Source organism: Balaenoptera acutorostrata, chromosome 3 (assembly GCF_949987535.1).
Source record: "Balaenoptera acutorostrata chromosome 3, mBalAcu1.1, whole genome shotgun sequence".
Classification (NCBI taxonomy): Eukaryota; Metazoa; Chordata; class Mammalia; order Artiodactyla; family Balaenopteridae; genus Balaenoptera; species Balaenoptera acutorostrata.
Window position 1 is genome coordinate 94,535,595 of NC_080066.1, and position 19,023 is coordinate 94,554,617.

At 41.8% G+C, this 19,023-nt stretch overlaps 1 protein-coding gene and 1 pseudogene across 8 annotated transcripts in view; both read right to left on the reverse strand.

The window, feature by feature from the left end:
- The window catches only part of STARD9 (StAR related lipid transfer domain containing 9), a 133,519-nt gene that overhangs the window by 94,141 nt on the left and 20,355 nt on the right, over positions 1 to 19,023 (reverse strand). The gene's annotated exons all lie outside the window — the stretch shown is intronic.
- LOC103010357 (importin subunit alpha-1-like) lies at positions 1,215 to 3,282 on the reverse strand (annotated as a pseudogene).

Here is a 19,023-nt window from a genome sequence, read left to right on the forward strand (position 1 = left end):
TTCGTTTTTCTTTATTTTCATTGAAATAGACACATATAATGCACATCAACCTGCAACTTGCTTTTTATCACATAACATAGCATGAACATACAGGTTATTTCCCATAGATCCAACTCTTCCTTTTTTCACGCATACACAAATCCACAGTTACACGAACACAATTTAAAATAATTGGGGGACTTCCTTGGCAGTCCAGTGGTTAAGAATCCGCCTTCCAATGCAGGGGAGGTGGGTTCGATCCCTGGTTGGGTACCTAAGATCCCACATGCCACAGGGCAACTAAGCCCACGCGCCGCCAAGTACTGAGTCCACGCTCTCTGGAGCCCACGGACCACAACTAGAGAAGCCCGCGCACCGCAACGAGAGGTGCTGCATGCTGCAACTAAGACCCGATGCAGCCAAATAAATAAATAAATAATTAAAATAATTGGGCTATCATGCATGCTGCAGGGGGAATGTTTCGTTTTATTTCCTTTTTATTTGCCACCCCTCTTTTCCCTTCCTCTTTTCCTCCCTCATACATTAACCCCCACCTGTGGGTAAGACGTTAACAACTGGCATCATTTCTTGTTCTTCCCACAGTCATAACCATAAATGCACACATGCTCACTCACATATTTATGGGTTTTGAATTCTTCTAAGACATCTGCAATATATTCCACGGTGTATATGTACCAAAATTGAGTCAATCGTTCCCCCATAAATGGGCAATCACTTGTTTCTACTATTTTATCCCTACTCAAAATGGTTCAATAAATATCCTTGACCATATATCCTTATTACTGGTGTTTTTATTTATTTTTTTTTTTGGTGTTTTTATTTTTATAGAATATGACCCTTACCTCTAGACACTCCAAAGTATAAAGTCTAACTTCCTCTATCAGAACTGCAACAAAGCCTGAGGCCTCCCCTGAACCCTCTAGGCCCTGACTGCCTGCTGACCCACAGCTGCTACTGCTGCTGTTTTTTTTTTTTTTTTGAAGCAAAGGGTGAAATAATCTTTTTATAGGACACTGCAAGATATGAAATTCCACACAGAAATTAAGAAACCCATTGAGAGGAGAAGGTTCAGACAATATGCATAGTTTGGAACTGTTCAAGTATAGTTTCCTTGCAAAAAGTGGTTTTACCATAGCAAACCACATTTAAAGAGCTCTTAGAGAAATAGTAAGACAAATTTATACCAAACATAGTACACGTTTGGTATAATAAACTTATGCTTTAGTTGTACAATCTAAAAGCGGTCTCAGAATGCCATCCGGAACTTGGGATGTACAGCCTTCAGAGGCAGTTTCTGGCACAACATTTTGATATTCTTGTTCCTCCACAGGAAAGTATTTCTCAATCAAACTTAATGAAACTTTGTACACAGACTCATTTTCATGGTTTTATAGAGCTTCAATTTTGTCCAGACCTCTACATTCTTCAATAATACTAAGTTTCTCAGTTTCACCTAGTTTCTCAGCAGCCTGGAAGATACCTGAAATGGCATCCAGAATAACCATGGTAATTTTGGTATCCTTCACAGTTCAGAGGTTCATCAACAATTCTATTATGCCACAATGAACAATCTGTTACACAATCTGTTCAACTGTTCCACAACTTTTCTAGTTGGTCACAGCCCATAAAGCTTCCTTTTACGTCTTAAAGTCTGCCTTAGAACACCAACGAGGAATGGGACTAATCCATGATTCACAACTCACTTATCTGGTGATGGTGGCCAGCTATGATATGTGATATTGTCCATGTATCTGCTAATACTTCTGGACATCATGATACAGGAGACGAACTAAAATAGGAAGAATTTGCTCAACAGCATCTAACAGGGATGCAGGACTCTTGTTGCAACAAAGGTTTGAAAATGTCCAGGTAAGGTGCTACAAGTAACCACATGCTAAAGATGACACATTAGGAACTGCAAGAAAAGCCAACAGTGGATCAACTGCACCACACTTGATAGCCAAGTCAAAAAAACCTGAACCATCACTTGCAATGTTTCCGAGAGCCCATACAGCTTGTTCACTGATGTAAGCATGGGGAGATGCCAGCAGAGAAATGAACGCTGGGACAGCACAGCCCCAGTCTGTTTTTCTTTTTTTCTGTTTTTTTTTAACATCTTTATTGGAGTATAATTGCTTTACAATGTTGTGTTAGTTTCTGCTGTATAACAAAGTGAATCAGCTATACACATACATATATCCCCGTATCTCCTCCCTCTTGCGTCTCCCTCCCACCCTCCCTATCCCACCCTTCTAGGTGGTCACAAAGCACTGAGCTGATCTCCCTGTGCTATGTGGCTGCTTCCCACTAGCTATCTATTTTACATTTGGTAGTGTATATATGTCAATGTCACTCTCTCACTTAGTCCCAGCTTACCCTTCCCCCTCCCTGTGTCCTCAAGTCCATTCTCTACATCTGCGTCTTTATTCCTGTCCTGCTCCTAGGTTCTTCAGTACCATTTTTTTTTAGATTCTATATATATGTGTTAGCATACGGTATTTGTTTTTCCTCTTTCTGACTTACTTCATTCTGTATGACAGACTCTAGGTCCACCCACCTCACTACAAATAACTCAATTTCGTTTCTTTTTATGGCTAATATTCCATTGTATATATGTGCCACATCTTCTGTATCCCAGTCTGTTCTGATTGACTGATTTATGCATGCATGCTGCGCCGGGTCTTAGATGCGGCATGCGGGATCTTTAGTTGCGACATGCATGCAGGATCTAGTTCCCCAACCAGGGATTGAACCTGGGCCCCCTGCATTGGGAGTGTGGAGTCTTACCCACTGGACCACCAGGGAAGTCCCAGCCCCAGTCTGTTCTGACGTCCTAGAGGCAATGTTAGTGAGCACCCAAGCAGATTCAAACTGAATGGGACTAAAGTCAGTTCTGCCCAAGGAGGACACAAATTTTGGAATCAAACCAGCCCAGATTATGTTGTCTACGGGGGGCTGTTTTTCCTAGAAGGCAGTTTCCCAGCAGCTTGAGTCACTTGGAGCTGGCTTTCCAAATTGTTGCTATTGATGCCTTTGACAGTATCGTCAACAGACCAATTTACAGTGCCCTGGTCGTTTCAGTTTTCTTGCAGTGGAGAAGCAGCAGCCTCAGGAAGCAACCTTACATTTCTCCTTTTCAGCACCTGGTCATCCTTCTTAGCTTATTAGCTTTCCTCAGCTCCACATTAACCAGTATTCAGTGCAGCCTCATTTCTGTACTATCGTGCCCTTGAATCTGTTAAGGCAGGCAGCTGGTGAGTTAGCATTCCTATTGCTGGACATGGTTATGAGACACAGGGAGAAAGCTACAGAGCCAGCTCAGGTTTCCACAGGAGGCTGTGCAGACCCTATAGCTTCTTGACTTAAGAAAACTTGGGGCTAGAAATGGAAGGAAGCTGAGACATATTCAAGTCTCTTCTTTCTAGATATTCTCTAAGCATGTGATTTCCCCTGATTCTTCGACCTCTTGCCACAATGTGCCCCAAATGATTTTCCCCACCACCCTGTAGAATACTAGAAATTCTCTCCATTAGAGTAATTCATCTGAGTTTGCTGTAACTTCACAGTGCCCCTATTAAAATGCACATGCTACGAGGAAGGACAGAAGGATACTTTGTTGTGAATAGAAAAGGGATTGGAGAAATTATTGTGTGCTGGATAAGATGGTGATCAGGTATCAGAGAAGATAATGATAATAATAATAATAACACTTATGTAGCATTTATTATCTGCGAAGCACTGTTCTAAGTGTTTTATATTTACTTACTCATTTAGTCCTCACAACAACTCTGAGGTAGGTATCATTATCCCCATTTTACAGATGAGATAAGTGAAGCACAGAGAGATAAAGGGACTTGCCCAGGATCACAGCCAGTAATCTGTGAAACTTGAAAATAAACCATATTTTTAATCACTATACTTCACCACCTTTCATCTAGAAAGGAGATGGGGTGTCAAAGAGGAAAGTCTAGGGTCCCTCTGGTGTCAGACCCTAAAATATGCCCTCTCTACTGAATGCAACTCTTATCACCTTTATCAAAAGATAAAAATAGAAATCCCTGTCTATTTGTCTAGGGCTTCTTTTTCTGAAAAGAAAAAAAGTAAAGAAAAAGAGAGACTTCCCTGGTGGCGCAGTGGTTAAGAATCTGCCTGCCAATTCAGGGGACACGGGTTCAACCTCTGGTCTGGGAAGATCCCACATGCCACGCAGCAACTAAGCCCGTGTGCCACAACTACTGAGCCTGCGCTCTAGAGCCTGTGAGCTACAGCTACTGAAGCCCGCGCGCCTAGAGCCCGTGCTCCACAACAAGAGAAGCCACAGCAATGAGAAGCCCGCACACCGCAACGAAGAGTAGTCCCCACTCACCGCAACTAGAGAAAGCCCGCACACAGCAACAAAGACCCAACACAGCCAAAAATAAATTAATTAAAAAAAAAATAAACCTCAATAAAAAAAGAAAAAGAAAATTGCACATAGCAGCAAATACTCATACAGAGGTAATAGATACACATACCACACAGAGAAACATAAATTCATATTCTTAGTTTAAGCCTCTGATTACTGAAGGAATCAGAAGAACTGAGCTTTGAGATCACCAAAACACCTATCTTTGTTTATACAAGATTTTGCTATTTCTAACAATGCTTTTTTGCTAAGGAATGTTCCCATGGACAACTGTCCAAGTGGCATGTGCCATCTGGTAGGTCCCATATGCGGCTTTCATACTCTCTGGACATTAGCAAGGAATTCACAGGACAGATAGATGGGTTTCTAGCTCTAATGCTTCCCTCTTCCTTGCAAAAAGACAGATTCCTTATACAGGATCCTATGAGAAAAGATGAAAGATGGATTTATTGGAATAGAATCTAAAGACTTGCCATTCCCACAGCCACTTCTAAGAAGACAACCACAAGTGATTCCTTGATCATAATCTGCCACGTTTTATGTCATTTAACCCTGTTTTCTAGGCCCCATCTGACTGGGCCCCAAGCAAAGCAAGTATGGGCAAAAGAGAGACTGTCAACCATTAGATGACCCCAAATAAGAATGCTAATAAGGGTATGCCAAATTGGATAAAGATTAACGGACAGGATCAACTCTTGGGGAGCTCTGAATGCGAGACAGAGAGCTGCTGTTGGCCTCCTACAGTTACTGCTGAATTCTGAGCAGTAATGAATAACGTTCCACTGTCATGTGGCCTGGCTGTGTGACTGTGGACAGCTTCCAGTTTCCTTATTTCCTCACATAGCCTCACATTCATGACCCATCGTGTGAGACAACCTGATCACCTCTCTCCCATGCAGCTTGAAAAAGCCCTATCAAAATGGCAGGTTCGACTGTCAACAGCAACAAGCACAAAGCAGAATCACTGAGCAGCAGTCACATGACAAGTGCACTTGTTAGCAGTTTGCCCAGCAGCTGGTCTGGACAAAGACAACGAGGGTGGCAATATGGAAAAATGGCTTGATTATCAGGCGTGAGGGAGTCTTTGCTTATTCATAGGCAGAATCCAAGAGGGATAAGCTGTTTCACTGCCTTCAGGGTAGTATATAAAATAAAGGGACATTGCAGATCCAGGAGAAGGCCTTCACTCCATCAGACAGAACTTCCAAGAGCTAGGATATCTGCAGCAATTCAGGCAAATCATCCCGGAATCTTTCCATTCCTAATAATTAAGGATCTGTGAGACAGAGTTAGCAAATTTTTTTCTATTATGAGCCATACAGCAAATATATTAGGCTTTATGGGCCACAGAGTCTCTGTCACAACTACTCAACTCTGCCTTTTTGTACAAAAGCATCCATAAACACTACATAAACAAATGGGCATGGCTATGTTCCAATAAAACTTCACTCAGTCAGGTGGTGGCCAGATGTGGCCCACAGTTGTAAGGCAAAAGTCCTTTTTAGAGCCAACTTCTTCAAAAATATAAGTGGGTTTGAAGGTTCCAAGAGGAAAAGGAAACAAAGCAAAGCTAAAGAGAATCCTACATACATGAAAGGCTTTCTAATCCTTTGAAATACATTAAAATTATTTATCATTGAAAATAAAGTGAAAGTATATGGACAGATCACCTAGACCCATTTTCTTATTTATTTATTTATTGGCTGTGTTGGGTATTTGTTGCTGCATGCAGGCTTTCTCTAGCTGTGGTGAGCGGGGGCTGCTCTTCGTTGTGGTGTCGTTATGGTGCATGGGCTTCTTATTGCAGTGGCTTCTCTTGTTGCGGAGTACGGGCTCTAGGCACGCGGGCTTCAGTAGTTGCACCAGGCGAGCTCAGTAGTTGTGGCTCGTGGGCTCTAGAGTGCAGGCTCAGTAGTTGTGGCGCACGGGCTTAGTTGCTCCGCGGCATGTGGGATCTTCCCAGACCAGGAATCAAACCCGTGTCCCCTGCACTGGCAGGTGGATTCTTAACCACTGCGCCACCAGGTAAGTCCCAACCCATTTTCTTACAATAACCGATATTGTACCAAAGTTAAAGTCACTCGAGAAGATCAACACTGAAGAGTCATCAGTCAGGACAAGCTTAGGTTAGCTTAGGCTATTGTAGCAAACCTCTAAAGCATAGTAGCTTAAAACAACAAAAGTTTATTTCTGGCTCATGCTACCTGTGGGTCGGTCAGTAGGGAGTCTTGATGGTTGTAGCTTCTCTGACAGAACTACCTGTCTCCAACATTACTGATCTTGGTGCCAGAAGGAAAGAGGGCTTTGGAAGGTCATACTCCAGCAACTGAAGGCTCAGACATCATTTCTTCTTAAAATATACTGGACAGAGCTCATAATATGGCCCCCCTCCCCTCACACAATGGGACCAGGAACTGAAATTCTATCATGCAACAGAAGATGAAAAGCCAGGAATACCGAGTGAGCAGCATGAGTGACTATCACACAGCAATGGTTAAGTCACTTTTACCTAGATGATCACAAAATGAGATTTTCTTATTAAAAACACATTTCTGATATACTGGTTAGCCAGAAACCACTGTCAACTTCATTTACATTAAAATTTCAAAGTGTTCAGTATACTCTTCCTTAGTGTCTAAGGATTTGGCAATGGCAGGACTTGAGGTCATCATTATGAGTATCAATTCTTAATGCCCATACTGGTAGATGCAGAGAATAGAGCAGACTGAGTGTTTACTGACCACAGGACATAACCAGAAGCTGTGCTGGGGGCAGGGCTCTCCCAGGAAGTTTTGAGGACAGGATACACAGAGTGGTTTTTCCACAGCCCTCTCCAAGACCAGCATGTATTTCAGAATTCCTTCGCTCCCTACTGCAGTCTTCTGGACCAGCTTTGATGGTATAGCAGGTGCTGTTAATGTTCTACACCTATATACACTTGGATTCCTTTACTATTTTCATGTGCACCAGCCAGTAGGTGTGCTTTAACTTCCAAAAGTCAGTATCTGTGTCTCTTTGTCTGTTTTTCTTGGACGATTGCCCTCAGGTTACTGAAACGCCTTTTAAGAGCCAGATGTTCTTTATTTACTTATTTTTAACATCTTTATTGGAGTATAATTGCTTTACAATGGCGTGTTAGTTTCTGCTGTATAACAAAGTGAATCAGCTATACATATACATATATCCCCGTATCTCCTCCCTCTTTCGTCTCCCTCCCACCCTCCCCATCCCACCCCTCTAGGTGGTCACAAAGCACCGAGCTGATCTCCCTGTGCTATGCGGCTGCTTCCCACTAGCTATCTATTTCACACTTGGTAGTGTATATATGTCCATGCCACTCTCTCACTTAGTCCCAGCTTACCCTTCCACTCCCCGTGTCCTCTAGTGGTGCTGGGAAAACTGGACAGCTACATGTAAAAGAATGAAATTAGAACACTCCCTAACACCATACACAGAAATAAACTCAAAATGGATTAAAGACCTAAATGTAAGGCCAGACACTATAAAACTCTTAGAGGAAAACACAGGCAGCACACTCTATGACATACATCACAGCAAGATCCTTTTTAACCCATCTCCTAGAGAAATGGAAATAAAAACAAAAATAAACAAATGGGACCTAATGAAACTTAAAGCTTTTGCACAGCAAAGGAAACCATAAACAAGACGACCCTCAGAATGGGAGAAAATATTTGCAGATGAAGCAACTGACAAAGGATTAATCTCCAAAATTTACAAGCAGCTCATGCAGCTCAAGATCAGAAAAACAAACAACCCAATCCAAAAATGGGCAGAAGACCTAAATAGACATTTCTCCAAAGAAGATATACAGATAGCCAACAAACACATGAAAGAATGTTCAACATCACTAACCATTAGAAAAATGCAAATCAAAACTACAATGAGGTATCACCTCACACCTGTCAGAATGGCCATCATCAAAAAATCTACAAACAATAAATGCTGAAGAGGGTGTGGAGGAAAGGGAACCCTCTTGCACTGTTGGTGGTAACGTAAATTGATACAGCCACTATGGAGAACAGTATGGAGGTTCCTTAAAAAACTAAAAATAGAACTACCATACCACCTAGCAATCCCACTACTGGACATATACCCGGAGAAAACCATAATTCAAAAAGAGTCATGTACCACAATGTTCACTGCGGCTCTATTTACAATAGCCAGGTCATGGAAGCAACCTAAGTGTCCAACGACAGATGAATGGATAAAGAAGATGTGGCACATATATACAATGGAATATTACTCAGCCATAAAAAGAAACAAAACTGAGTTATTTGTAGTGAGGTGGATGGACCTAGAGTCTGTCATACAGAGTGAAGTCAGAAGAAGAAAACAAATACCATATGCTAACACATATATATGGAATCTTAAAAAAAAAATTGATATGAAGAACCTAGGGGCAGGACAGGAATAACAGCCTGATGTTCTTTAGAAGGCAGTTTTTACCAATGACTGATGGGTACAGGGAAACTCAGGACATTCTTGATTAGGAAAACTCTATACTCTGTCTTCAGAGCACCTCTGTGGAGTTGCTTGGCCTCCTCCTCCCCTTGCTGGCCTCAGTTCCCCACCCTACCTACCACTTCTTTTCCAGCGATATGTCCTAATAAATGACTTTCACACAACTCCTTATCTCAGGGTCTGTTACTGAGGAAGCCAGACTGAAAACAGCCCACTCACACCTTGAGGACATAAAGGCTATACAGTGCTACAGAACGAGACCAGGATTTGGACTCAGGAGACTCCAAATGACAAAGTTCCCGCCCTACAACTTATTAGGTAACAGCAGTCTTTATCAACCCTTCTAAAATGTAGAAATAATGGTACCTAACACAACAATTTTGTGACAAATACATGGGACGGTGACAATACATGTGAAAGCACTTTGTAAACTAGAGAATATTACACTAGGAAGAAGTTAGCTCATTTAAGATAGGTGTTTCCCAACTTCTAATCCTTCCCCCAACCTGTAATTATGACTATGCTCCCCACTGTCTACAAACAGAAGAAAATTTGTACAGTGGTGGTTCTCAGATTTTAGCATGCATCATAATCACCTGGAGGGCTGTTTAAAAAGTTTGATGGGCTCCACCCCTAGAATTTTTGATTCAGTAGGTCTGAAGTACAGCCCAGTAATTTGCATTTCTAACAAGTTCCCAGGTAATATCAATGCTGCTGATCTGGAGACCTCACTTTGAGAAGGAAAACTTCAGCCACCTCTGCAGAATGAAACTTACAGTGGTCCTACCTTACCATAGAGAGAATTTATAGGAAACAAAGACTAAGCTTTAAAAAACTTATTGTGAGATTTTCTTTCCCATGCTGTGGATGTATGTCCTCATGTTATGAAATAAACATGTGCTAGCAAAGTTGGCTGTGAAGATGATTTCTGTAGAAGAAAATTTCTATATTCCATCTCAATTCCATACTGACTTGCATTTAATTAAAAAAAAAAAAAAAGAGGTTCAGATAGCTGTTACTTTAACATCTGTCATGACACTAGATTGACAAGAACAACAATTTATTCACTATTGAAATGTACCAGGTAACATTCAAAGCACTTTACCTGCATTAATAATTTATTCCTCACAACAACCCATGAAGTAGATATTATCATCTTCATTTTACAAGTGAGGCAACCAAATAAGAGAGAGGTCCAGAAAGCTGCCCAGAGTCATACAGCTAGCAAATGTCAGAGGTGGGGTTCAAACCCAAGCAGTGTGATACTACAGTCCACAGTCTAAACCAAAAACAACATTGCATAATGGATGATTTTTTAAAACTCTGACCAGTTTACAAAATTCTAACTCTATGATCTTTCTTCTTATTGACTCCCCTTTATGTATATACCTTCCATCACTACGTGGGCCATATGATCAAGCATGGAGTTACCCCAAGCACAGGCATGGCTCTCAGGAAGCTTGCCAGTTGCTCTGCCTACATGTGGATAATAACTCATAATGCTGGGCTGTAATACAATCCTACACACAACTATTAAATATGGCATATGCTCAACCTGAAGAGTACCAAAACTGAGAAGGGGTGATAAACAGCACACATACTAATCTACTAATCACTAATCACTAATCTACTCTATCTTGAAGATGCTCTCCATGACATCATTTTTTTGCTAAAGAAATGCACTGAACAAACTAAAATGGGGACTTCCCTGGTGGTCCAGTGGTTAAGACCTTGCACTTCTAATGCAGGGGGCACAGGTTTGATCCCCGGTCAGGGAACTAGGATCCTGGATGCCACGCAGCACAGCCAGAAAAAAAAAAAAAAGAACAAACCAAAAGGCATCTCTATAGCTAGAAACCAGCCCCAGGCTGAATGCACGAGGAGGTTAATTGGATCCTGACAGCTGCAAGTCAGAAAAAAGAAGGGAAGGCTGAGGAGAAAGGCAGGCAGGGCTGTGTTTGGCCTGCCTGCCCTTCCTTAAATTCAGTGATTAGCTAGGCAGGGACATTACTTTGCCTCTCAGCAACTCAGAGCATTCACTGGAAAAAAGCCCCAGGAAAGAGCTTTACAGTGTATTTTAACAGAGCACAAGTGGGACTTCTGAGGTGCTGGTAATGCGCTATTTCTCGATCTGGATGCTGGTTATGTGGGTATGCTCAGCTTGTAAAAGTTCAAGTGGGTAGAAAATTTGAGCTGTTCACTTATAATGTGTGAACATATAACTTTTCTGTGTGTATATTTCAATTTAAAAGTTTTAAAAAGAGTAGTTCTGTCTCCTTACCAGCCAAAAATAATGACACGCATCTGCTAAGGAATCTTTTCACCACACAGGCTGTTCTGCTGCAGAAGCTTGTTCATGACACATCGACTGAGCCAGAGGAGAGGGCTGTGAACAAAGGGTGGGGTGACAGCGAGGGCTTGGCTCATGTTCGCTGAGGGCTTCAGAAGCCTTCCTCAACGCTGGGCTGTTTAGGCAGAGTGCCATCACAGCGGGGGAGGAAGAAAAGAAAAGCATTTCCTCTCTAGCCGTTAGCTTCCTCTTTGTCCCCACTCCCTTCTTCCAAAATGTCCCCTGTCCACCCCCACCAACCTCAGCAGCAAATTATGCAAAAGAGCAGCAGTCCCGGGAGTTGAACCCCCAGATTCAGGGATGCCCTGGGCGGACCGTCACGAGCAAACCCGAGCAGGCCCCTGCAGTACTGAAGAGGACACACACATCACACACCTGAGGGCCCCACACACGATGCACACGGCACACGCTCAGTTAACACTGACTGAATAAATGAATACATAACCCGTGGACCCAATCCAGAATACACACCATAAATGTGTGCTGAATAAAATTAATGATAGCTGTTCTCCAGGTCTCCCCTAAGCGCTGCCTGCATTAATTCCACACACGTGATCTTCAGCCAAGATATACATCATCAGGTCAGCATCCTCCACACAGCACTATTTCCACATTTTTGAATGTGTTCAAGAGGGCTCTTTACCACCTTTTGTAATGGATGCCCTCAGGCAGCACTCTGAAGGGAAGTCAAGTAGGGCGAAGCTGCTTCAAGTTGTTGGAGTTGCTAATACTACTTCTATATAAGAAGAAAACAGGCCCGGAGGATGGAGTTCCTGTTTTTAACTCTCATTCCTGCCTAAGTGGAAAAAGTTTTCCTGCAACCATGCTGCTAGGAGCAAATTTCCTGTTTTTAATATTGTTTAGTCTGAATGGGTCTCTAGAGACCAAACTTAATGCTGGAGAAGCAAACAAGCTGAGCCCCCAAGACAGTTCTCATTTCATAGTCGAGCTCAGCCAGCCCAGCTTAAGCCTATACCATTCTCAGCAATCCAAGGTCTAGTTAAAGAGATTAGTTTTGCGTTGATCTGAATTGCATCTGCCTCATGCATCCCACTGGCAGGGGCCTTCCTCCCTCGAGCCACAGTTCCCTCCTCCAGTCTTCCCTGAAGACTTCGTAGCTTGCAGAAGACAGAGCTGCCTGTTAGAACCACAAGACCTCTAACCGCACCCGTCTTGTGGTGCTTCTTGTGCCTCAGCCCCTCATCTCAAGTCACCTCAACCAAATAAACAAAGCATGACTCCAGCCTTAGCCAACAGCCCCGGAACAAAGGTGCTTCTTGGAGCTGTCACAGCCACTTACTAAAGTGCATGCAAAAGACAAAAAAATTAGATGATCGAAGTGAGACCCGACAGTGAGGAGCACTCAGCTCAAAAATTACTTGCTGGTGACAACCAAGAGGTGCACTGACACAAACCTGGACAGTTAGGAACCTGGGACTGATTTTCAATGAAGCGTAGTTAATAAGCCTCTAAAAACCCTAACAGAGCTGATGAACGCCTAAGAGATTCATTCTCTCTGGTGCATAAATGCTTCTATGTGGAAGATACTGAGCAAATGAGGTTCATCTTTGTGGAAAAATAAATATTTGGAAATTAAAGCTGGTGGAATTTAGGATAAAACTAGAAAAACAATGTAGGATTTCATCTCATTCAAAAACATGTATTAAGATTCTTCTGGATTCAAACTGGAGGTCCTGCATTCACTCTTTCCCTCCCCAATATGAAACTGGACACCCCAGGGTACTTCACAGATGAGAAAGAACTTACTCAGAAAAAGAGGCACCAGCAATACTGAGTTGCGCCGGGAAGGAAAGAAGCACACTGACTGGCAGGGTTAGTGCACAGACCCCAGGCTCCTTCATGGGCACTTCTGGGTACATTTCACCACTTTTACTGTTATTTTTTTGGCCGCACCGCACGGAATGTGGGATCTTAGTTCCCCAACCAGGGATCAAACCTGCCCCCCCTGCAGGGGAAGCGCGGATTGTTAACCACTGGACCAGGGTGGTTAACACCAGGGAAGTCCCCATTTAGCCACTTTTAAAGTCCACTTCAGGGCTTCCCTGGTGGCACAGTGGTTGAAAATCTGCCTGCCAATGCAGGGGACACGGGTTCGAGCCCTGGTCTGGGAGGATCCCACATGCCGTGGAGCAACTGGGCCCGTGAGCCACAATTACTGAGCCTGCGCGTCTGGAGCCTGTGCTCCGCAACAAGAGAGGCCGCGATAGTGAGAGGCCCGTGCACCGCAATGAAGAGTGGCCCCCGCTTGCCACAACTAGAGAAAGCCCTTGCACAGAAACGAAGACCCAACACAGCCATAAAAATAAATTAAAAAAAAAAAAAAAAAAAGTCCACTTCAAAACCTGGTCCCTGGGTCAGAACAGGTGAAATGAAGCATCCATTTGCTGTAACGTGGGAGCTATTTCTTGTATCTCAGAAAGTGATTGGGTCAATTAGAGCTATCCGCGCGATTCAGAAGAACACACGCTGACTGCACCTGTAGACAAGCACTTGCTTCAGATACAAAATTTAAAATAGGTGGTGTCCTCCATATCTCAGAGAGAGGCATCAACAGGGAGGCTTGAAAACACATGATCCTCATCATGGCTCCTGGGTCCCTTCCTATGGTAAATGCACAGTTTATCAGTTGAAATTTTTCTAATTGTCAGCTAATTCATGTCATACTTCAAATATCAGAGGCAAGCGCACAGTCAGGAGGAGTTAGCGTACACAGCCGGCAGCACATGTAGTGGAAAGAGCAAGGGCTTTGGAAGCAGCAGATCTGGGTTTCCATCTGGGCTCCACCTCTTAGTAGTATGGCCCTGGGAAAGTTACCTAACCTATTTGAGCCTTGGTTTTCACATCTGTACCATACAGATGATAATAACCCACTTTGGGGGCTGCTGTTAAAGAGTGAATGAGATGAGTCAGGTACTCAGTTCAGCACCTGGAACAGAGCAGGTTCTCAGAAAGTGGTATTTTCTTCTCTCACTTCCCACTTAAGCGAGTTGTTCATGAGAATATTCTCCGAAATTAAGCACAACTTTTCCAAACCCTGAAATCAAATCTCTAAACTCCAAAGAAATGTGGCCAGATGCTTACTAAAGGGGGAAGTCACTTCTACTTTCTCAAAATCTCTAATGTGGGAGAAAAGGAAAAGCAATACCAGCCAGAAACCACTACATGTCTGTGCTTTAAACCATAACACCACCACAAACAAGATGGGGTTAGTTTACTAGGGGAGGAAGAGCAAAGAAAAGAAAGTAATTAAGGGTTTCCATTCCTGTCAGATCTCTTCTCATCTGAGCAGAGCCACTGTCTCCACCAACTACATGGGAGCTGCATTAGCTCCTCCTCCTACATCAATTCAGCACATATCCCCAGAAAGCAGCTGTACTTTGTCTAACTGCCTAACTACAGAGACAAGAATTGAGCAATGAAATGACTAACAAAGGAATAATCCCCCACTTCAAGGAAGAGAAGCAAGAAAAATGAGTGTGCACATGCTTCTGTTTACCTCCTCCGCTCCTGGGGACCAGATGCAAGGGGCTGTTTGTATACAGATGATAATCTTATGAGTGAGTCCAACCGTTTCTGCCCTGAGACCAACGTGCTAGGGGCTCTGCCTTTTCCAACTTCTAAGTACAAACTGGGGGATGCCTGGGCACATCTGGTCACCATTTGATTTCAGGCTCCTATTGTGTTCAGTCTGTGGGGGGAAGTGAGTCTATAAATAGCTCACACTCCTCTACCTCACTCTTGAAAAAATGAGAAACCATCCACCCTGCCTTTCCTGCAGAGAGAAGAGAGGTTTCCACCAAACCCAGCTCCCTCATCATGATCATAAACCAAGTTAATATGCTAAGTAGCCAGCCTCAATCAAATGATTCATACACTTATTTTATAAGACTAAACAGTATCTAGAATGAAACCAGGAAGGAGCTTCAAGTTAAGATTAGTGAATGATTCATGTGATGCTTTGAGAAGTCTTTTTGGAAACACACCAAGCTGTGTAGTTAAATCCATGTATGTGAAGCACCACTTTGAAGTCTTAAGAAGAATGCCCTTCCTGCCTTTGGAAGAGAACTACAGGTTTAAATCCTATTCAATCCTGAAAAGAGCAATCACGCTGTGGACTAGACTTTTTGACAACCTCCCCTCCCTACCCCCAACAAAAAAGGCCTACCTCCCTCTTCAAGTATTTTCAATGCTTAATTAAAATATTTATCAGTACTGTAGTATTTACCACACTGTGAAGTAATTAACTTTGTGTACCTGCCTCCCTCAAGAACTAAGAGTTTTTCATGGGTAACTACAATGTCCAGTTCTTATTGGTTATTTCCAGTGCTTAGCACAATTCTTGGCATATTTTTCAGTAGAAGTATGTTGAATGAATAAGGTAAAATAATCACATACTACATGACCTTAGTGAGCTTTCACAAATAAAAGATACATCAAATTTAATGTTGATTTAAGAGAGAGGTGAGAGAAAAGTGGGCCAAGCAGGTAAAAGTAAACAAAACAGAGACATAAACAGATTGTTTCCCTTCATTCCCACACCTGCTCAGGATTCCAAAAAGGCTATTTTTGCTGGAAGCTGAGATTATGTAAATGTATGTAAACCACAGATTAGGAAGAGCCAGTATACAGTAACAACCACCCCTAACTTCAGATCCAGGAAAAAATAATTTGAAGCCAAACTCCTGTTCCCAAAAAATTCAGTTCAGAAAGAACAGCAAGCAGCAACAAAGATATTGGACAGCTAAGACCTACAATTTGAAATGCTCCCAAATGTTTCATAGTAAATTTTCAATTTCTGATTTTGCCTTTAGAATATAAGGAAAAGTCTCCCGTACATGTTCTAGAAGCCACAGCATATTATCACTGTGCCTGTCAAAGGATCTAACTGTCTTTGGTTTAGAAGACAAATGCTAAATTAAAATCTGCTCTACTGAGTCCACAGAGCAAGTCACAAACCAATGTGGATCCATCTGCTGACACCAGAATTAATGCTATATGGTTTGTCAGATATAAATCAAACACAGTCTTCATCTTTTCAGTGTCCAAAATATGATAGCTGAAATAAAGTTAAAGAATATACTAATAGAAGGAAAATGATACCAGATGGAAATATGGATCTACAAAAAGAAACAAAGAGCGCTAGAACTGGTAACTACATGGGCAAGTATATGATTTTTTTTCTTACTATTTAAATTCTTTAAAAAATAATTTACCATTAAAAGAAGAAGTAAAACTGTCACTGTTTGCAGATGACATGATACTATACATAGACAATTCTAAAAATGCCACCAGAAAACTCCTAGAGCTAATCAATGAATTTGGTAAAGTTGCAGGATACAAAATTAATGCACAGAAATCTCTTGCATTCCTATACACTAATGATGAAAAATCTGAAAGAGAAATTATGGAAACACTCCCATTTACCATTGCAACAAAAAGAATAAAATACCTAGGAATAAACCTACCTAGGGAGACAAAAGACCTGTATGCAGAAAACTATAAGACACTGATGAAAGAAATTAAAGATGATACCAACAGATGGAGACATATACCATGTTCTTGGATTGGAAGAATCAATACTGTGAAAATGACTATACTACCCAAAGCCATCTACAGATTCAATGCAATCCCTATCAAATTACCAATGGCATTTTTTACGGAACTAGAACAAATCATCTTAAAATTTGTATGGAGACACAAAAGACCCCGAATAGCCAAAGCAGTCTTGAGGGAAAAAAACGGAGCTGGAGGAATCAGACTCCCTGACTTCAGACTATACTACAAAACTACAGTAATCAAGACAATATGGTACTGACACAAAAACAGAAATATAGATCAATGGAACAAGATAGAAAGCCCAGAGATAAACCCACGCATCTATGGTCAACTAATCTATGACAAAGGAGGCAAAGATATACAATGGAGAAAAGACAGTTTCTTCAATAAGTGGTGCTGGGAAAACTGGACAGCTACACGTCTCAAAATGGATTCGAGACCTAAATGTAAGACCGGACACTATAAAACTCTTAGAGGAAAACATAGGAAGAACACTCTTTGACATAAATCACAGCAAGATCTTTTTTGATCCACCTCCTAGAGTAATGGAAATAAAAACAAAAATAAACAAATGGGACCTAATGAAACTTCAAAGCTTTTGCACAGCAAAGGAAACCATCAACAAGATGAAAAGACAACCCTCAGAATGGGAGAAAATATTTGCAAACGAATCAACGGACAAAGGATTAATCTCCAAAATATATAAACAGCTCATTCAGCTCAATATTAAAGAAACAAACAACCCAATCCAAAAATGGGCAGAAGACCTAAATAGACATTTCTCCAAAGAAGACATACAGATGGCCACGAAGCACATGAAAAGATGCTCAACATCACTAATTATTAGAGAAATGCAAATCAAAACTACAATGAGGTATCACCTCACACCAGTTAGAATGGGCATCATCAGAAAATCTACAAACAACAAATGCTGCAGAGGGTGTGGAGAAAAGGGGACCCTCTTGTGCTGTTGGTGGGAATGTAAATTGATACAGCCACTATGGAGAACAGTATGGAGGTTCCTTAAAAAACTAAAAATAGATTTACCATACGATCCAGCAATCCCACTACTGGGCGTATACCCAGAGAAAACCATAATTCAAAAAGACACATGCGGGCTTCCCTGGTGGCGCAGTGGTTGAGAATCTGCCTGCTAATGCAGGAGACACGGGTTCGAGCCCTGGTCTGGGAAGATCCCACATGCCACGGAGCAGCTGGGCCCGTGAGCCACAGCTGCTGAGCCTGCGCGTCTGGAGCCTGTGCCCCGCAACGGGAGGGGCCGCGATAGTGAAAGGCCCGCGCACCGCGATGAAGAGCGGTCCCCGCACCGCGATGAAGAGTGGCCCCCACTTGCCGCAACTAGAGAAAGCCCTCGCACGAACCGAAGACCCAGCACAGCCAAAAATAAATAAATAAATAAATAAATAAAATTAAAAAAAAAAAAAAAGACACATGCACCCCAATGATCACTGCAGCACTATTTACAATAGCCAGGTCATGGAAGCAACCTAAATGTCCATCGACAGACGAATGGATAAAGAAGTTGTGGTACATATATACAGTGGAATATTACTCAGCCATAAAAAGGAACGAAATTGAGTCATTTGTTGAGACACGGATGGATCTAGAGACTGTCATACAGAGTGAAGTAAGTCAGAAAGAGAAAAACAAATATCGTATATTAACGCATGTATGTGGAACCTAGAAAAATGGTACAGATGAGCCGAAGTTGAGACACAGATGTGGAGAACAGACATATGGACACCAAGGGGGGAAAACTGAGGTGGGGTGGGGATGGTGGTGTGCTGAATTGCGCGATTGGGATTGACATGTATACACACTGATGTGTATAAAATTGATGACTAATAAGAACCTGCAGTATAAAATAAATAAATAAATAAATAAATAATTTACCATTTAAACAAAACTATTGACAATGTATTATGGAGTTCATAGCATATGTAGATATAAAATGTATGACTTGATAGTATAAAGACTGAGAGAGAAGAAACAGAAGTATTTTAGTGTACCTTATTTTATGTGGGAAGTAGTATATTATCACTTAAATATAGACTGTGCTAAGTTAAAAATGTATACTATAAACCCTAAAGCAACCACTAACAAAATAAAGACTTATAATTAATAAACCAACAAAAATAAAATAGAAACACAAAAATACTCAATCCAAAAAAGGCAGAAAAATACAAAA